The sequence below is a fragment of the Microplitis mediator genome, chromosome 3, assembly GCF_029852145.1.
Source record: "Microplitis mediator isolate UGA2020A chromosome 3, iyMicMedi2.1, whole genome shotgun sequence".
NCBI lineage: Eukaryota > Metazoa > Arthropoda > Insecta > Hymenoptera > Braconidae > Microplitis > Microplitis mediator.
The window spans coordinates 2,311,129-2,328,831 of NC_079971.1; the positions used below are offsets into that span (position 1 = coordinate 2,311,129).

A 17,703-nucleotide genomic window follows, 5' to 3' on the forward strand; every position below is an offset into this window, starting at 1 on the left:
TATATTCTTATACACTGTAAAAAATTCGCGGAGTGAATGCCGATTAAATCCGGAGTGAATGAATTTTTAATTATTCACTCCCCTCGGAGTGAATTTCACTCCGGAAGGGAGTTTTAAAAATATTATTAATAAAATATAACTCCACTAAGTAAAATCGAAATAAAAATTCGTGTATTACAGTACTGATCAACCGTTACGCACACACACACACACGCACATATTTGCACGCCCACACACGCACACATTCGCACAAACACGCTCTCAGACACACACACGCACTCACACACACACACTGTTTAACAGTTTAATATAAATTAATTTAAATGTTAAAACTCCGGAACTCCGAGTGCCGGAGTGAATCCGGAGTGAATTCAGATTTAATTTCACTCCGGATTCCCTCCGAATTTTTTACAGTGTAATAATTCATTTACTTGACATAATTTAAATAAAACTTTACAATCCATTGGCTAATAGAGTTAATATGACTTATAGAGGACACATATTATTATTATTATTTTATTGAATGTAAGTAAAAATAAAAATAATTAAAAAATATGATGGTCTGAGTATGTCTATCAATTTTAATTTTGTCGATAAAAATAGGGTTATTATCATCATTGTTGTTATTATTATCATTGCAATAATTATTTTATTTTAGTATATCTTTTATGTTCACGACCTTGCATGAATGACGTCCATGAATGCTCTTGGGGTTATACTGCAAGCGTCTATTATTTTTATTGTACAAGATAACGAAATAAAAATAGTACACACAAAAGCTGCTTTATTCCGAGTGAGTAGTGCCCAAAAAAAAAAAAAAAAAAAAATATTTAAAATTGAATATTTAAATTTTTTAACATTTATATCTCAATCTTGCAATAAAAGACAAAAAATTCATTGAATAAAAATCAGATGTCAAAGGATCTAAGTATTTAAGTACATTTCGAGTACTTTAAATCAAGTATATTACAATGAAAATTTAAAGTAAGATTATAATAGTTGAATTAATTATCACACTTAAGTAATGCTATTAAATATAATTAAAATAAAAGTATTCAAATAAATGTCATGACACAGAAATATGGCGGAGTTAAAAGTACAAGTTAGTTATTAGACTGAATAATTAAAGGATTTCATGAGATTATCATGGTAAATCCATCCTACTGTCTACCTTTCATGAGTTTGAATAATTTGCGAGAGTTAGAAACGGAAAATGCAGTAACTTTAGAAAATACAAATTTTTTAAATTCAGTTCTTTTTTTTTTAAATTCATGCTGAGGAAATTGAAAATTAAAAAAAAAAAAGAAAACATTTTTATATATATATTTTATTACATTATTATTATTTAGGAGGGTTAAATTCTAAAATATATAAAATATATGAACGATGTAATTTACATTTTAATAAAAAAAAAATTAGCTCTGATAAAGCTAAATCTTGTCAGATAAAATTACATTGGCAAAATTTTATCGTGATCATTTTGCAGATATAGGGGAGGGAGGGGCAAAAGGGGGTACTTAAGGAAATACCAAGTCTTCGAGGACTCAAATACGCTAAATCTTTTTTTTTTTTTAATGATATTCAAAGTAAATAAAAGAAATTTTCAGTTACCGTTGAAAAAAAAAAATTTTTCATTTCTGCGGGCAAAGTGGAGTACCTCCTAAAAAAGGTAAAAAAAAAAATTTTCTGGATTTTAAACGAATTTGATTAAGTTGAATTTTTTTTTAAGTAATTTACATGAAGAAAAATTATATTTTACATGTTTATTGGATACAAAAGAAGAAAAAAAATTTTCAATAGTTTTTATCATAAAACAAACGTTATTAATATTTTTCAAGTGACAATTGATTTTTGAAAAAGATTACCAAAAAAAATTCAAAGTAACGCTTAATTATATTTACAGAAGTAATTTTGGAATGTTTAAAAACCATTTAAAATATTAAATTTTTTTTTATCAAATTTTGGGGGTACCCCGTTTTGCCCGCCCCCCGCCCTTCCCCTAATTACATCCAGTTATAATCAGGTCAAAATTCGGTATCTAGACCAGATATAATCTCATCCGACCAGATTTGACAATATATCTTCAATAGGTTATGAATAAATATACAGTAAATATATGAGTGGAAAAAAAAACACTATAGTTTAATTCATAGTATAAAATAATTAAAATTGATAAATAGTTTAATTTTTTTATTTACTCAATACAATACTCATTAATTGATAATATTAATACTGACACAAATTGACACAATATTTTGCACAATAAATACATAACTTATTACACAAAGTTATTGGTTAAAGTATAAATTTCATTAAGTAAAATACGAGTGTATGTAAAAATATATAAATAATAATAAACTGCTGAGTAAATTTGGTGAACACGCAGTAGGGCTTTCTCTATATTTTTGTCTTTTCAAATTTTTCAAAATCTCAAATGAGTGAATTAGAATTATAAGACAAAAACAGAAATATGTTTTGTAATCATTCGAGATCTTATGATAAAATATATATTTAATTAGAATAAATTTATCACACAATCAAACAAATTAATTTAATCACAAAATTTATAAAGATCGTTCCTTAAAAAATTTATCAATTTGATGACGTTATCATTTTCCCGAGCGGGTATTTTTAAATAATCATTTTCCTAAAGCTGATAGATCATTTTGTCGTGCGAAGTGTGTGAAAAGTTTTCAAATATTTGTTAAAGCAAAACGAACAATAGCAAAAAAAAATTAATCAATATTTAATTACGACGTCGCATTCGTCTAATGACAGAAACGATTCGTCTTTTAGGAAATACTAGTCTTTTTTTCGGTTTTATTGGTATACGATTAGGTATAGGTCGGTGTACAGGTCGCTTAGGTCTAAACAATTTTCGCAACATTAATTCAACACCGAAAACTAATAAAGCCGTGATTATAGTAACACCGACCATTATATAAGTATATTTCAAATCTTCGTTTACGATCTGATCATACTGTTTATTTCTTTTAATCCTTTCAATTTTTTTCATTTTTTTCAAACGATTATTAATTTTTCTATCCAAACGATTTATAAAACCCATTTCAAATGAAGTTAGACCGAATTTATCAAACTTTTTTTTCAACGCCCAATTCTTACGCGTCCAGTAGGCATATAATTTTGTAAAAACAGGAGTTTTTGATAAGTACAAATTTGGTAAAGGTTTTATAAATTTTAATTGTTGATCAGTTTTATAAATGCAGGCGATTGTTGAATTGATTCTAAGATTGTTTGTACATTTATATAAACTCACATAATCACATGGATGTAAATATTTCTTATCATCGTCAGTTACCCATATATTTTGACTAATTATATCCTCATGAATTTCGAAATCATAGTACACGTGATAGTTATGATCATACAGATTTTGTAACGTATCAATATTATGAGTTGAAGGTCCGGACAATAATGTCGATATTTGACCTTGAATATCTGAACTCATCGAAAAAATAAAAAAAAATCCGGTAAAGAAAGTAATACGCATCGATAACCTATCGAGAGGCGTGAGTACTCCCATATTCAGTGACAAACTAAGAACATCCAATAACGATCGTGCAAAGTCAAAATTATTAATTATTATTATTAGTATCGTAATTAGTAATAAAATTACAGTTGATAATATCAGTAATTCAAGACTATAAATATTGGCTATCTCATTGGCTATTGAAATAAAACTTCTTTTTTGGGTTAATATTGAAAATGTAACTTCATAATACTGAGTCATAATATCTGAATGTGTATAATTTGTATTTGAGATAGGCCACCTACGTTCGTTAATATCATAATTACCATCAGCTAATACTTTTAAATATCCCTGTTTCATTGCATCGTCGGCAACTTTAGGATGAAGGACATACCTTACCGGTGTAATGTTTAAAAAAGGATATAAACTATCCAAATATGGAAGTCTTGGACCGGACGATTTGTTAGATGTATTTCCATAATAAATTACATCGTCGGTAGTTGCCTTTCTTAAAAAACTAGAAAATGTAGATTTTATAGCATGGCCGTCCAAAATTTTCGTTTTGTCAAATGTAATATTGTGGCAAATTTTATTATCTGTAACCGAAAATCAATACTGTTCATTTCAAGTTTCCTATGAAAAAGTATTAATGCTTAGATTTCCAAAATAAAATAATAAATTTTTACCATTAAAGAAAAGCTGGTTGTATATTGTCCATTTGTTGTTACCAGCTTTGTCATTTGCTGCGACTTTTTTCCATGGATGTGGTGCGAAGCTTGTGAATGGGTTGTAATTGTAAATTATTAGAGTACTATTACTCGATTCATGGCATAAGAAGAATGATTTCAACAAATCCATTTTCCACAATATTTTGAATGTTTCGCTAGCATTTTCACAAGAGTTGCCGACAATAAAAAACAAGGATTCAATGCTCCAGACACTTGTAGATTTTAATTTAATGAGAAGTGTTTTTAATTTTTCAATTGAGTTAGTAACCGACAAAACGTACGTCGGATAAGATGGATTGTACACTTGGATTTCTTTGGGTTTAAAATTTTCATTGATAATTATTGGAGGCGGATTTATCGTTTCCCATGGAATTTTGTAAATATCGTCATACAGATCTTCAGTAATGACAACAGGATTCAAATTTTCAGTGAAACATAAGTCGAGAAATTGTCTCTGTTGATAACAGATTAATTATAGAATGAAATCAATAATAATTAATAATAAATAAAAAAAATTTAATTACCACTTGACGATAGAAATCGATCGCTGAATCTTCCAGAGGTGAATCGTAAAGTTTTATTTTACTATTCGTCACTTTAATTAATAAAAAAATCACTATGATTTGTTTTAAATGCATTTTTAATAAATATAATTCAACAGATTCACGTTGACTAATTTTTAATTTTACTTTCTATTATTGAAGTAAAATAATTATTTCAAATATTGCTGAATTCAATGAAGTATCGTATAGCAAACACGTCTGATCACGCCAGAAAAATATTCGCAACTGACCTGCTATGTGCAATAATAAAGAAAATATCCATTTCACTTATGACAATAAATTTTGAATTTTTAATAGTAATCGATTGTGGCATACGCGAGCTTTTAGTGTAATGAATGCGTGTTTCATACTTTGTTGCTCAGAGGAAAGAAATAAATTTTATTAAATGTAACAGTAGCACATGTAAAATGTCATATATATAATTATTCAAATAAATTATTCAACGATTGTAAAAAATAAATCAATAGATGTATATATGGGAGACCAGGGCACGACGGCCACCCTGAGCCGCTAATTTCCTTGTGGCTTTTGAACACCGAATTCAAGTTGTTTTGATTTTATTCAAACAAATCTCATAATTTCGCGATAATTTAAGAAAAAAATTTGTCTATCGGTTGAACCTGCGGGCCAGCCCCATAACACACACACATACAGCTAGAACCTCGAAACGTCGACATCTGATGAAAACTCGATTTTTGAAAATCGGGGTGAAAACAATAACTTTTCGAATCATTAGAAAATCATCGATTTTCTTGGCGGGAATTTAAAAAAATTCAAATAATTCAGTTCTGAAAATTACAAAAAAATGTGGAACGCTTCACGATTTTGCGTGTCATCCTTGCGCAGGGGCCATGCTAATCTTCTCTGTATCGTTCCAATTTTAGTATATGTACTGCCGAAGCAAGTACGTTTCCTTTACGTTCAAAACTTTTATATATACAAAACATAGCGTATGACGAGTCATTGCGAGAAGACATTAAATAGAGTCATCTTGCGGCATAATTTCGAAACCCTCTCCCCTCCCGAACATACCCAGACTCACACACTAAACGATACTACAAATTTGTATAAAATTAGAAAATGCATTCAATTTTCCATTAAAAGTCATATGTCGATACTGCCATTCTAATACATCGTATCCTACATTTGGGAAATTTTTCAGCAGACGATAAAAACGTTTCACGGTCGGCAAAGAAAATTATTTGTAATATGTTTACATTGGTATAACCTACAAATTTAATTTCATGTTTTTCATAAAATACAGGCATTTGTAGTGAATAAATAATTTTGAATTACATGCTGTAAGAAGAGTCAAAAATTATGCATAATTACCTTCTTACTGATGTCGTTAATTACTTTCTTAAAATTAATTTAAAATTGAAAATGTTAAGCGTGACTGAACCTACGCGAATGTGGGATACAACATATTAGAATGGGGCGAAAGTCTGCGTGTGAGAGACGACATATTTGAATATTTATTTAAAAATACTAAATAAAGAATTTGACCTCTAAAATTTTGACATAAGCTGCACATTGTTACAATGATTCCATTTTTTAAGAAAAGTGAAAATGTCTAATTTTGTGGGATGCGACGTATTAGAATGGCAGTATGAACTAGATTAGGAAATCAAAATTAAGATATAGGGGAGGGTGGGGCAGAGCAGCCCCCCTAAGCCAATTATTACTTTTTGTGGCTTTCAACCATAAGATCACTTTACTTTTGTCCTATTTCGAACAAATTTATGGACATTTTGCCAAAATTCTGAAAAAAAAAATTTTTTTTGTGGAGCAGAGCGGCCCCCCTTCAAAAAGTGATAAAAAATTTTTTTTTCGTTTTTTTTTTTTTTAAATTGTTTTCATCATTAAGAATGTATTTCTTTCTCTTGACAACTATTTTTGGTTTTATATTACTCGAAAAAAATTTTTTAAGGTGTAATAAATCGTTCACTCTCGATTACCTTAATTACTAATTGTTATTTAATAAAAAAAAAATCAATCCTATAATTTTACTTTATTTCAAAAATTTATCAACTAAAAAAAAAAATTTTATTTTTATAAATTTTTAGTGACCAAATTTGCCTCTTACATAGAGAAGCGGCCGAAAAATATGAAAAAATAATTTTTTCGGAAGTTTCGGCTGGTCCATTTTGCCCCAGGTGTTATGCGTAGGGCTAGAAATGTGGAATTATAATAATTTTTTTTTAATTTGACGATAAAAATATGAAAAAATCACTTTTTCAAAATTTTGGGCTTGTCCATTTTGCCCCGAATGTCATGCGTAGGGGTACAAATGCGCAAACATCGGATTTATAGTAATTAGTCGAAAAAAAAAAAATTTTTCTTTTTGATCAAAATTTCAGGGGGGCCGCTCTGCCTCACCCTCCCCTACTATTCATTATTAACTCACGTGTGCGCAAACGCTTGGTTGGTTATTACATGTATGCATTATTGTTATTTGAATTTTGAATATGAAAAAATTTAATTTAAAATTTTTTTATTCTTGACATTATTATTTTAATAAAGTTCTATAAAGTTTATTGAGTTTTGTTTTTATTTTTCCTTTGTGCTCAAGAGTTTTCTTTTCATTTTACTCTCGACTAAAAGTAGGATAAATTTTATAATATAGTACTATATAAAGTGTTAAAGTTTGTTTGACGCTCTTTAGTGGCATTTGTCATAACGGAAATAGCTTTTAAGATAATTTTGTTTTCAAATAAACAAAAATATTTAAAAACTTGTTTGTTTAATTTTCTTTATCAACTGTTTTAAATTACTCTTATACGCGATGTATATTTTATTATTAAATAAATCATCTGATAAAAAGTTGACAATGAAAAAATGCGTTGCAGTTCATGTAAGATTTTTTAAAGAAAATTATTTGTAAAATATATAATCGAGAATTTTTATAGAATGTCGCTAAAAAAAGTTTACCGGTGTATTTAAATAAAAATAAAATAGAATTGGGTTAACAAAGTTTTGCGTGTAAAAATTCATACATTTTATCGAGAAAGATATTTGATATTCTGGTTCACATGTGTAAATTTAATAATAAAAATAAATAAAAATAAAAATAAAAGTTCTTTCAATCCAAGTCTTGAAGGAAAAAAGAGATATTGTATGTATGGAAATAAAACTGAATTTTTATTCGATTTGAGTAGAAAAAAAAATATAATTTATTTACATTTATATCAATGCTTAGGATGATCAACTTGCCCCATCCGTTCTTTAGACCCTTTTATAAAAATGTAGTTCTAAATAAAGTTTAAAATGTTTTTTCCTTAAACTTTTTTTCATGTTTAAGTACTACGGGTTTTTCTACAGATTAAATAATTTTTGATAGTTTATTTTTGCGAATAATATTTTACTATAACTTCCCGCATGAAAAAACTTTATATGTGAAAACATATATATAATAACATATAAAAACTATTTCTGAGGGATGTTACACGGGATGTATGTACGAGTGTGCGCGTGTGTTACCGTGTGTGTGCGTGTGTTATCAATTAAAATCGGTAACTGCTACCGATTATTTTTTTCAGTGTACATTATTTTTTAATTTATTCATTTTTTTTTCTCTATAACTTAAAAACCATCCAAAAAAACTCGTTCAAAAATCTCAAAAAATTTTTTGTAACAAATTGAATTTCCTACAATTTAAATTTGCAACGTTTTTTTTTTTCATTAACAATCAAATGAGTTATAAATTCTGGTAAAATTTTTTTTTTTTAATTTTCGCAAGATTTTTTTGTTTTAAAATTATAATAAATTTTTGAATTAATCACTTTTTCAACAGAAAAATAATAGTTTGTTTTCATTAAATTTGAACGCATAATAGATATAAATATACACATGTATATGTGTCAGAGCTAAAAAAAAAATTTCATGACAACCAGTGCGGTTTTTTTCTTTACGCCTGTCAGCATAACGTCGGGAAAACGGAAGCTGGAGGACCAACAATGACAAACACTGTACATAATACAACGTATTATATATTGTATAAATAGGGAATATACACACATATAATACGCATATATACAATGGTACAGCAACTCTCAACATCTCCTTGAGACTCGGATGTCATTCACCCGTTTTGACAGGGTTCACTGCATTATTGTTCATCTTTAACGATAGTGTGCTTCGTCAGCAATGATTATTTTATTCTTATTTTATTTACTATTAATACTCTTTTACTTTTTGTATTATCAACCCTTTAAAAATAGTTTGCTGAATAAAAATTCATTTTTGTAAGTAAAAAGTACCACTACAATAAAGCGAATTTTTTACAGCGATAATGAAATTTTATTATGCATTTAAATTGTATTGTTATGTATATATAGGTAATTCCTGAAGCTCTAATGTTAAAGTGTCCGAAGACTAAAGAGTACGATACGATGATGGTACACTAGACAATTCCATTTAATTCAGTTGCACAAATGTCTTCACGACTCTCGAGTCATTTATTTAAACCGAATAAATTATTCCTGTAATCCTTTACGTATATTTTTTATCTACTCAACATTTTATTTTAGAAGAGTGTGATAACAGTCGACGCGACAGGGTTTAAATAAGTCGGAATTGTAAAAATATCTATTCGGCAGCCAGAATGGAAGTAGATTTTTCACTAAAACAACTTTGAGCTCCAATAAATATCAATAAAATATAAAATCAATGAAAGTTGTTATAAAATAGTAAAAAATTTGTTGCTCATTGTATCAGAATTAACATCTTGGTAATAAAAATGATCTAGCTAGATATTTCTATTCAAAATTTATTCGAAAAAAAAGCAATAGTAGCGTTTTTCATTAATTTTTGAATTTTAAATTGCCGCCTTTTTTAAAAAGACCGACCAATTTCGCTAATCTTCAAACTTGATCACAAAAGAATCATATAAAATTTTGTAAACATTCCCCGGGTCGACAAATTTGATCTGATTTTAGTCTAACTGGACTGCATTTGAACTAATTGGTCTGTTTTTGATCTTTTATAAAAATTTTAAGCTGTTTTTAATCTGTTCCCGAGTCGAAGCTCAAATTATAGTTTAGTCCTCAAAAGCCTCAATTCCTTTGATGTTTTATATGCCGCCCAGAAAGTAACTCTAGTACTCAAAATCCTTAATGAGAACTATGAGGTCTAAATGCGAATCATTTATCGATTTTAAATTATAATTAAGTCCTCGAAATCCTCAACGAATGAAAAGTTATACTTCGGACTTTGAAAAATTTTAGATAGAAAAGGGAGGGGAGAGATTACGTCGAATGAGACTTTTGAGGTTCAAATGCAGATAAAATTATTCCTGTACGTTTCGAGAATTTTGAGGCTCTAATCCAGATCATGTTATTCCAGTTTGGTCCTCAAAGTGGTAAATTGGGTCGTAACTACTACTTTGAGGACTAAACTAGGATAACTTTCTATACTGTTGTCAATCTTAAAATTCTAAATTGATCCTCAAAAACCTCATTGAGAACTTTGAGACTTAATTCCGAATTTGTTTTTTGACTCGGGTTATTTTAAAAAACAATTGCCTTACGGGCAGACAAAACTAGATTAATTCTTAAGTTCGTAATGTTTACATTTATCGACAATATTTCTTAAAAATGTTCAAAGTTCCAGAAAGGTTTATGTTTTGTTTACCATTTGCTTAGTGTCTTTTGGTTAAAAATGTCGGCAGTTAATGATAGTTTGACGACTTCATTTTTTAGTTGGCTTAACTGAATAATTATAATAATTAATAAAAGTAATAAAATTGCTTTTAAAATGCCTAGAAATTTCTTATTTAGGGGAGGGAGGGGCAAAAGGGGGTACTTAAGGAAATACCAAGTCTTCAAGGACTCAAATACGCAAAATCTTTTTTTTTTTAATGATATTCAAAGTAAATAGAAGAAAATTTCAGTTACCGTTGAAAAAAAAAATTTTTCATTTCTGCGGGCAAAGTGGGGTACCCCCTAAAAAAGGTAAAAAAAAAAATTTTTTGGATTTTAAACGAATTTGATTAAGTTGAATTTTTTTTTAAAGTAATTTACATGAAGAAAAATTATATTTTACATGTTTATTGGATACAAAAGAAGAAAAAAAATTTTTAATAGTTTTTATCATAAAACGAACGTCATTAATATTTTTCAACTGACAATCGATTTTTGAAAAAGTTTACCAAAAAAAATTCAAAGTAACGCTTAATTATATTTACAGAAGTGATTTTGGAATGTTTAAAAACCATTTAAAATATAAAATTTTTTTTTATCAAATTTTGGGGGTACCCCGTTTTGCCTACCCTACCCTCTTTTGCGCCCCCTTCTCCTACTGGATACAATCAAAAAATATTTTGGCATTAGAAATCATCAAAATTCTTGCGACATCTTATTACGAAAGCGCATTAGCATTTTTCAAATATCAAGAAAATCAAAATAAATTTGTAAATCTAGATTATTATGATTATTATTTACATTTGTAAATGTCCGATTTTTTATCTAAAGGCGATTAGAAGTCGACTAAAAGTATAGTAAAAAAAGTCTGTTTTTGTCTCAAAAACAAATAAACACCCACTAATAATTACAACAATAGTCTGTTTTTAATCTAAAAACGACTAAAAACAGAACATATATAATACGATAACAGTCTGATATTGACCTGGATAAGGAATAGTTCGACAAGAACCGATTAAATCCCCATATAAAATAAATACGATTTAAAAACCTAAATTAAATAACAAATATTTGAATTTATCATTAACTTTGAAACAGATCTAACTTTGTGACCTGGGTCATTAGAAACTATAAAAAATAAATTGATGACATTTTGACCATAATACTTAAAATCAATCAGATACTTCTCAATCTCTATTGAAACTGTAAAATTTATAGCAAAGAAAAGTAAATAAATTGCAGCTTTTTTCATTAGCTGCGATGTTTTTTTTCACAAACGAAGTAGGTCACTCCATTTAAAATTCATCAAAGAAAACAGTTATGAAAATAGTTTTTATCGGATTTTTGAAAATTTAAAATTGTCACCATTTCAACAATTACTGCCCGATTTTGTTCATATATTTCATTTACATTAAGGATATCGCACAGATGGAATGTGTTCATTACGATACGATATGAGCAGTGGACGCTGTCATCATGTCAAAGCGCTTTATCTATATATATATATATGTATAGATATGAATTTTAATTATAACATTTTGTTGTACAGTACAGTATTAAGTCTTTCGTATCCTGCAATTATTTTTCCTCTCAACAGTTTTCCCACTTGGTGGTCGAATCATCGACCGGCCTTTAACGGAGTTCCAATAATAACTCAGCAATTCGCTACAGAACGTATATGAGAGATGGACGCTCTCCGAGAATAATAATAAATAATAAAAAAAATCCATAACATGACCACTAGTCGACACTACAATAAAAAAAAATGTCAATAAAGTAAAAAAAAAAAAAAATAGGGTATTTTATATTTTTACTTTGTAAAAAGCTATTAATAAAAATGATTATCGAGTAATTTAAATGTTATTTTCAAGATATTAAATGACTGTAATTATTTAATAATTATCTAATTTACCCTGATAGTCTGACATCGCGTAGTCACGTATTCCCTTGCGTTTTATTTGCGCAGTGTCGTCATCGCGTCAATATGTGATGATGTTTAATAACAATCAATACAATAATAACAGATTCTATCATATATGTGTATAATTATGAAATGTGTAATTGACATTGTCAATTTGAATCGTTGGTTATAGTTTTTTAACTTCCCGCTAAGAAAATTGAAAATTTTTAAAAATTCGTTTCTTTCAAAAAACGTTTTTTTTCGAATATCTACAAAAAAATTGAATCAATCGATTTCAAAATCTAATCAGCTCTGGAAATCAATAAATGCGTCGATTGCCACCTTAACCGTCTCAATCGGTCAATTCGTTTGGGAGAAAAGGATTGAAAATTATTTCAATTCTTTTCAATCCCACGGAGGTTTTGGAAAGTTTTGAATGAAATTGAAATTTCGATCATTTGAATACTTTCTAATTCTTAAAATGGAATTCAAAAGTATTGAAAAGAATTCAATCTTTCATCATTTCAATACCTTCCAATATGGAATTATTTTGGTATTGAGAAGGATTCAAAAAGATTCAAAAATGTCAATTCATTTGAATCTTTTTCAATCCCACACGTGACTCGAAATGTGAAATTATTTTGTTATTGAAAAGTATTCAGAAAGATTGAAAATTTCAATTCATTTGAATCTTTTCTAATCCTGTACTCGATCCAAAATATCGGACTATTTTGGTATTGAGAAGGATTGAGAAAGATTCAAAAATTTCAATTCATTTTAATTCTTTTTAATCCCATGCGTGACTCTAAAATTCGAAACTTTTTTGGTATTGAAAAGTATTCAGAAAGATTAAGAACATCAATTCATTTGAATCTTTTCCAATTCCTCGGAAGTTTAGAAATTCTTATGTTATTTTGGGATTGAAAAGTATTAATTTTATGTCCAAATGGAAACCTTTGGCCAAGAAAGTATTCAAAAGGATTCAATTCTCATCTTTTTCAATACTTTTCAATGAATATTTTTAATCAGGGTACGTTTTTTTTCGATAACAACGGCATTCAAAAGTATTTTCGAGCTCGAAAAGCTCGAAAATGTATTTACAACAATATTTTCGAGCTCATGGAGCTCGATAACAGCGGGAAGTTTTAGGGCTGGCCCGCAGGGTCAACCGATAGACCGATTTTTTCAGCCGTTACATCCCCTGATTAAAAAAATGATTTGGAATGGAGCAAATCATATTTCTTAATCAGGGTCTGTCTTTTCTGATATTATAAGGCTCCACTTTACCATCAGATATTTTTTTTTCTTATTATGTCGTGACAAATCGACTTGCCAACTGTCATCCAATTAACTAAATGAAAAAAAAAATAAATAAATAACGAATGCCTACATGTTTATTAAAAAAGAAAATTAATAATTAATTTTATTGCAATATGAGCGTTCGAGGCGTGCACTTTTGGATTTTCCAAATTTTTTTTACACCTGTCGGTACCGGCAAGAAAATTAATTCATAACCCATCATACCCAGCAACCTCTGTACGTGAGAAAACAATCAAATTTATCTTTAACCCAAATTGAAAATTAAAGCGGAACCCGTTCAACGACTGTCTGGAAATTGTTTGAGAAAATCAACAACATCTGAATTACAACTCTTGATAAAAAAAAACAGACGAGGGCATTTATTATTGCCCGAATACAACGGTATGTATAACTAATTAAGATTAATTTTTATTATTCGTTTATTTAATGGTCAAACTACAATCGCCTATATGTATTTTGTTGATAATTTATATTCCGCAAAATATTCAGGTACAGAGTTGAATCAGTGCACCGAAATCTAAAAAATGCTGATCATAGGTACATACCTATCGCATCATGAATATACATAAAATGGTGAGCAGTTTAACTCCTGTAATAAATGAACGCAAAAACATAATAAAAAAATTAGACAAGGTATCAAACCATGACGAATTGATAGATTTGATTGGAGAATCACTGTACCAGCTATCGGCGCTGGGCCTACTCTCAGTTAGCCATTTGGATGTCATAGATCCAAACGATTTCGATCGAAATGGATTTGTTAGGATATTAGTTTCTTTTAACTATACTGAGAAAAAAATTTTCTTTTGACAATTAAATTTTAGTTTTAAAAACAAAATGATTTGATTGCCCATTGCCAATCATATATGTAACAATCAAATAAATGCATGTTTAGAAAAATAAATTATTTTCTGGACACGTACTTTTTTTTTGTACCATGTTTTTTTGACAAAAATTGTTCAAGGAAACATTAATATTATATATTCAAGTCACTCTGCTAATTTATAGCGGGTAACCCGTTTCATAAATGCTTTAAGTTGGGAATATAATAACTCTGAAATAAGTTTCTTACCAGGGACACTACAAGTGGTGGGCGCGATCTAGTGGCGAGCACTGAACTACTCGCGCTGTTGTTGGCTAGCATCAAGACTCAACTAAGGGTGCGTTCCACTAAGCGTTCCACTAAAAGTTTTCGATCTTATGACTTTTCCAGCGGAACTATCAGACTTATCACAAAATGTTATAGAGTATTTTTTGTTGACAATTTTATTCTCTACAAATTATTATCAGTAAAGTTTTTTCAAATTTCGCATTGTTTTCTAGTTATTTTAATTTCAATGTCGAGTTCTTGAAATCGATCAGAACACTACTTTTTTAAGAGCTCGACATTAAAATTAAAATAACTAGAAAACAATGCGGAATTTGAAAAAACTTTACTGATAATAATTTGTAGAGAATAAAATTTTCAACAAAAAATACTCTATAACATTTTGTGATAAGTCTGGAAGTTTCGCCGGAAAAGTAAAAAGATCGAAAACTTTACTTCGAGCTCTAATAACTTTTGAACAGATAGATTTTTTTTCTTGCGCGAAAATTTTTTTTTTGTGTTGAACTATGACTTTTTCCACATGCACTTAAAAAAAAAATGTTGCTCCGAAATGACGCACCCTAATGTATATATATGTAACAAAATCATTATTTTTCTGGTTGAAAGCTGACCCTCCTCAAAAAAATCTCCTTGATTTTTTTTTTATTAAAAACTTTTTCAAACCAAAAAAATTGAAACAGACTGATGTTTAAATCAACATTTGTTTTCCATTTATAACTTATATATTATATATAATAGCAAAGCTTTCATGTCTTTTTTTACTATCTTTCAATTAAATTTCTCTTTCTCCACTGAAGCGCCGTAGCATCGTGGCTTTTATTGAAATAGTTTTGCGACCAATATTGTGGTCTGTATCAACTCGTTCTCTTATTAAGACTCTCAAAAACAAATTCCATCTTGGTCTGAGATTCCATCAACCTCAAGCTTTGCAAACGATTTATTCTACCGCAATTACTTTCTGTCGTGATTAATTCTTAAACTTTCCCTTCTTATTTCTACTTACTCGACATCAAGTTTTCCGACTCGTAAACAAACAAATTGTTTACTAAGTACGACAAAGTCACTCGTCAAATAGAATAATGAATGAAAAAAATTATGAAAAAAATCCGCTTAATGTTTTTTCATGAAAATAATTCAAAATTAATTATCAAAACCGAAGTAGAATCATAGAGTTCAAGTATTAAATTGATGACCTACAATCCATATATATATATATATATATATATATATATATATATATACATATATGTTTGTTCAATCACGGAATCAGATAGAAAAATAGTTTCTCTTTTAAAATAGTTATTTTTCCGCACATTATACCGGATATAACTTCAATCCATATGTACATATATATATATGTGGATTTCAAATAAAATATTATTTTTCACTCCGATTGATTTTACTTAGACATAAAAATGTTGAAAGCGTTCAGATGAAAAGCCATTATACTCCCAAAATAAATAAACAGTAAAAGAATAAAAAAAAAAAAACTGTATCAGTGAAAAAGTAAATAAACATGCGAGTAATAAATATACGAATTTTTTCCGTATTCACAAAACATTTGTATCATGTAAATATTTTCTTTATTTTTTTAAGGATATCATTTGAACTTTTTACAACATAAACGGATGTCAAATTTATTATTTCTGCAGACACTGAACGTGAAATTTCGATGCTGGTATCATGAAAAAAATTTAATATGACGACCAATCCTAAACTAGTTGATCAACTCTGCTGATTTACTGCATGTTCAAGTTAATTTATTCATATAATAGAGTAGAGGTGCCGCTTTTGGCAATTTTTGGACACTTGAAAAATTTAGATAAAATAATTTGTCAGATATGCAATGACACATTTATTATCAAAATGTGTTCAAAAATACTTTCATCACACTATTGTAGAAAAGAATTTTTTTTCATACCTTTGCATGCATTAAAATAAAGTATTAAATGTTCTAAAATAGAACAGTGGCCACAAATGCTACTTCTACCCTAAGTGTACCAAGTTTTGTTAGGATCAGTTGAGAATTCTGAGTGCTATTGATGCCACAAGGCGTGTTATACCATATATATATAAACTTTTGAACCCTCAAAGTATTTTTAGAACCTTCTTGACTAATTAAGACAACATTATATTGCAATCCCACCACGAGAGCAAATACAATATCACGGAGAAAAAAATATTATTGAGTAACCTAGACAAAAATATTATACATACTCTCTAAATCTGAAACAGTGAAAACCACTGAAAAGTAGTGTATATACACTGTTTCAGATTTAGAGAGTATACTAGATATGGAATTGATTTTTATCAAAAAAAATTTTTTTTAGTTCCTTTCTTTAGCATAAAAGGCGGATTTTTTAAAATGGAGTGAGACAGTTTGCTAATTTGAATATCGACATCTACACAGAAAAAACAGATATCTTGAGTCAAGAAAATATTTTTGAAGACAAACGTTTTCGGGAACCAAGTCAAGATTTTCTTGAGCCAAGAGAATTCGTCTTGGTTGGAGAAGATTTCTACTTTATCTGAGAAAATTTAGGTCTCCAAAAAAATTTTCTTGAATCAAGAATATTTACCTTCAGTCGAGAATTTTTTTTTTTTGTGTGTGTATTACTTCGATTATTATACCGATCGCTCCCTTTACGATGCAGACCCAGAAAAAAAAAATTTTTGTAGTGTAAGAAATATTTCGCATTATGAACTGAACACAAAAAATTTCTGAGGAGCACGAAAAATTTATTGACGCAAGAAATTTTTTCTTGTCCCAAATAAATTTGTTCTCGCCCCAAAAAAATTTATGTTTTCAATTCATAATTCAAAAAATTTCTTGGGTCGAGTAAAAATTTTTTGAGTCAAGAAATCCTTTTTTTTTGTGTACATGGAGAAAAATGTTGGCTTGAAATCTATCAATTTTTATTATGCTGTCGACCAGACTTGAAACAGGAAATGATG

At 28.6% G+C, this 17,703-nt stretch overlaps 1 protein-coding gene, 1 long non-coding RNA gene and 1 other non-coding gene across 5 annotated transcripts in view; 1 reads left to right on the forward strand and 2 right to left on the reverse strand.

The window, feature by feature from the left end:
- Nucleotides 1–14,241, forward strand: part of LOC130665880 (uncharacterized) — a 91,472-nt gene extending 77,231 nt beyond the window's left edge. Inside the window, exons 2-3 of the long non-coding RNA XR_008989600.1 lie at nt 13,908–14,021; nt 14,130–14,241. This is a non-coding gene — a long non-coding RNA (uncharacterized LOC130665880). The remainder of the gene's footprint in view (nt 1–13,907; nt 14,022–14,129) is intronic.
- LOC130665876 (phosphatase and actin regulator 4A) overlaps nt 1–17,703 on the reverse strand; it is a 215,155-nt gene that overhangs the window by 159,949 nt on the left and 37,503 nt on the right. The gene's annotated exons all lie outside the window — the stretch shown is intronic.
- On the reverse strand, nt 5,583–5,689 carry LOC130666193 (U6 spliceosomal RNA). The gene has a single exon (XR_008989632.1). It is a non-coding gene; the product is annotated as a U6 spliceosomal RNA (small nuclear RNA).